Source organism: Rhopalosiphum maidis, chromosome 4 (assembly GCF_003676215.2).
Source record: "Rhopalosiphum maidis isolate BTI-1 chromosome 4, ASM367621v3, whole genome shotgun sequence".
NCBI lineage: Eukaryota > Metazoa > Arthropoda > Insecta > Hemiptera > Aphididae > Rhopalosiphum > Rhopalosiphum maidis.
The window spans coordinates 20,533,472-20,537,946 of record NC_040880.1 but is presented as its reverse complement, the minus strand read 5'-3'; the positions used below and the strand labels follow the sequence as shown (position 1 = coordinate 20,537,946).

Sequence of the window (4,475 nt, the reverse complement as noted above, 5' to 3'; positions counted from 1 at the left end):
TTCATGTATGTATTTTGTATTGTAAATTTATAATAAAATAAAAATGATTGAGCTATACGTTAATATTTTATAACGACAACGATAAAAAGTTATGTATTATACATTTATACAGCGTTAAGTAAATAATTTTGAAGTTTTTATATACCTACATCTTTAATATCTTATATAATAAATTATATCATCTATACACTAAATCAAAAAACCAAAAAAAGTTTTTATCCTTTCGCTAAATGTTAGCATTGTTAGTATTATAGGCATCCAAACTTAACGCGGGTGCATTTTGAACGGGTGACGAAGTGCACGAGGACAGCTAGTATTATATACAAATGGATGATTATTGTCACAATGATTTAGTTTTAATTTTATGGTTTTGTCTTTAACATTAAAGTAGTTACTGCGTTACTAAATTCAAATTTAATTAGGTAAGTTTTTTATTTTTATTTTTCTGTGGCGACATTTTGTATGATCATTTAATGGTTACTATAATTAAATAATTTATAAGTGCTATCATATCATTATGTTAAATAACAGTCTTTAGAATTTTTATGGATAAAACTTTTAATTTAAAAAAATTATTAGATTTAAGTAGGTTAGGTTAGTACGAATCATACATAGTCGTGATGAACTTTGGTAGTGAAAGTGAAACAGTCATACTGTCCAATGTTATACGTAATCTCAAAGACGAGTTATTCGTATATTTAGGAAGTGAAAATTCTGCATATAGCCCCGGGTAGATAAATTTTTCAACTAAAAAAGATCTATAAATCTATAACAATTAACAGTATTATATTTTATTAATTATCTTTTATTTTTTAGAAATATAGTATCTACTGTTTCTTCAACTGCCATTCAAACAACCATTACAACTGCGACCACAGTCAGTAGTTGTATTAACAAATAAATATATTGAACCCGAATAACCAAGAAATAGTGCCAGTGATAGTACAGAAACCAGTATAAATTTATTGTAATATATATTTATTTAAGAATATTGTTTAAATTAAAATTTTTTCGTGATGTTAAGGCTATTTAACTTAATACATTTTTTTTTTGTATTTATTATCTCTTTTTAGAGTAGTTTAAATGATTTGATTCGTGATTCAGATTTTTCTAGTACTTAATCTCAGATTTAAGTAGTTCTTAAAGAGGTTAATAGCTTTTAGGGGTAACAGTTTTCAAAAAAATTGTTTTTTTTTTGTTATGTTGTAATCTTTTTTTATGCCTTTTCGTAGAAATATTTTAAATGGTTTTGAAGGTTATTCATTTGATATAAGAACATTTTATAATAATTTTTATGTAAAACTACATTGTTGTTTATAGTAAATGATAATAATTAATAAATTATTTATAGTTTGTAAACATTTTCAGAATATAATAAAATTTTACGTCTATTTTATGTTTTTGAAAAAAATACTCAAAATTAAAAATAATTGTTTCATAACGTTGTATAATATAAACGACGTTAAAAAAATTATAAAAATAGTTATTTTAGATCTAAATATGAAGTATCTTGTTTATGTTACAATATTCTAATAACTTAGGTAAATATACTCAGTAATATTTTTCATTTATACAAATTGATTTATTGTGTTTGATTAAAAATATAATGGTTAAGAACTTAATCACTTAATAAAGATAGATCCAATTTACACAAATAAATGTTTACTAAGTAGATGATACTACACAAAATATAATTAATTTATGGTTCTAAGTAATACGCATGTGTATCAATAGTACATTATCTGATTATCATAATTCTGAAAATATAGTTTCATAGTAGGTAGTAAAGTAGCTAGTAGGTAAATCTTATTCTATATTTATCAAATAATAAAATAAAGCCTAGTACACTTTAAAATGGGTTGCGTTATTTAATATTTTTAAATCCAAATATGTAAAAAAAAAAATACCATAAATATTATCTATATATCGACAAGTATAACATCTGTTTAAGAAATGTATATGTTTTAATATACACACAATATTAAAACTAACTTATTTTACATTAAATTAGGTGATTGAAATTCTACTTAAAAGATAAAAAAGTTCATAGTATAACATCAAATAAATTATTATCATATTATTGATATGTCGTTATTATTAGTAAAATACATAATATAATTATATAAGTAAAAGTTTTAAGTTTTAAGTTCTTTTTGGTATGTTTTTGAACTATAGCAAAATAATTAATAACATTATTCATTTTAGGTAATTTCGTTTAACTTTGAATTTAAATGTCTATAAAAAATTTTGTTTGTATATTTTAAAAATATTTTAGTTTCAAACAAAATTGAAAATTATTTATGCCTAATAATAGCTTATAAATATTATGAAATTCGTATGTATATATTATAGTATATACACATTTGATGAAAATCTCAAATGTCTATGGTTATTTGTTTTTGAATTACAACCAAAAACAAAAATTTATGAGTAGGTATATTATTATACGAGTGAATATCAGAATCAAACAGTTATAAAAAATGAATTTAACTTTCCATTTGAAATCTTTTTTTTTCTAAAGGTTGCAAATATTATAAAAATTTTGTATTTCATTTTCAAATCATAAGTGAACGGTTTTTATGGGAAGGGACACAAGTCATTTTTCGATGGTTTTCAGGAGAGACATAAAATATTCTAAAATTTTTATTCTCTACTTGATCTAAATTGTTTTTTTGTTTATGTTTTATTTATAATTTTCTACATTTTTTCAACCTACTTTTATTAAAGAAATTAAATTATTACTCAGTTATTTAATGACTTTGTGACCTTTCTCATATACTGACTTGTGTCCTATTGCACATTTAATAAAAAAAAGTTTTTGACTTGTGTCCTTTTTCATACACTTCAAAATAATTATTAATATTTTATTTTTTTTAATGTGTCAATATTATAAAATATTAATAGCTATAAGGTAGTCAACTATTATTATTATAACCTATTATTTATTTTTAACAAATGATACGTAATCGGTTAATCGATTGAAAAAATTCAACTCTAGGCGGGACAGTTATGTAAAATTCATATGTCAGAGATATCATCTACTCGTGTACACCAAATCAGAAAACCAAAAATATCCTTACATATCCTTACACTAAATGTTAGCGTTGTTAGCATTATAGGCGACCAAACTTAATATGGGTGCATTTCGTACCGGCGACGAAGTGCACGGGGACAGCTATATTATATAAATTTAAAATTCAATACATGACTTGTGCTCTTTTGAATATAAAAAAAAAATAGTTAATTTTGACTTGTGCCATACAGAATTTTGAAATACTGTGATAACAAATCCTTGTACGGCCATGGCAATGCTACCATTCGATCAGGCGTAAAATTTTACACAAAATTAACGTATAAACAAAAATGACTTGTGCCCCTTCTCATAAAAACCGTCCAAGTATGAACAAAAATATTTTCAAGAATTTCAAAATTCAAATAATTCGTTGTTTTCGAGATTTCGAGCAGTTTTATCAAAATTCTAATTTTGAATAATTATAAAAAAAATATTTTGACTATAAATTTTAGATAAGTTTTAATTGGAAAATTATCAACATCTGATAAAAACCTTTTAGTACACCTTTATCCGGCGATATTAAAAAAAAAAAAATAGAAAATTCCAATTAAGTAAATATAGCTAATAATAAATAGTTCAAAAGAGTCAAAAAATTAATAAGTAAAAATTACACCATATACCTATAGATAATATAAAAATATATAGAATATACTTGGTGAAATTTCGAAGTTTCTGTGGATTTAACAAGATTATGAAATCATGTTTAATTAATTACTGATCTAACGAAAACATTCATTAATTTTTATTTCATTATTAAGAAAACTACTGAACATTTTCGATTAAAAACTTTTGAATTAGAATTAAAATAATTGAACCTTGACTATTAAATAAAATAAACTACTTTTCATCTTTTACCAATTAATACTTGATAGTATCCAGGTTATATCAATTAATATTTTATATACATTTAATTATGCCAACTCTATTGGTTACCATAAAAAGATATCATTTTTTTAATATCATATCAGGAATAATTATTCTGGATTAATAAAAATAGAACCTACTTGTAATACTATCTAATATTTTAAGGATAGTATGTATTATCAATAGGTAGGTAATACCTATACTTATAATATTGTAATTTCATTTAAAATATTGTTAATTGCCTATGTTATCTTTTAGCACGTGCGTGCTATAATTAATTAGCTTAAAGTTATTAAGTATTAATAGCTTTAAAAGCAAGACTAGACAAAACAAGAGTAAATTGAACTAGAAATTTATTTTACACTTTTACAGTAGGCAAGATACCTAAAAATAATGTATCCATTGGCGTAGCTGGGGGAGGGTTGGGTGTTGAAATCCACCGTATTTTTATCAAAAATATAATGTTTATGATATAGGAATACAATAATTTATTCATGATGAAATATATTCTGTTATGCTGTATTCACGTTATCGACTG

General features: G+C 23.1%; 1 pseudogene; it reads left to right on the top strand.

The window, feature by feature from the left end:
* Positions 1 to 620: 620 nt before the first annotated feature.
* Positions 621 to 1,019, top strand: LOC113550579 (annotated as a pseudogene).
* Positions 1,020 to 4,475: the final 3,456 nt, after the last annotated feature.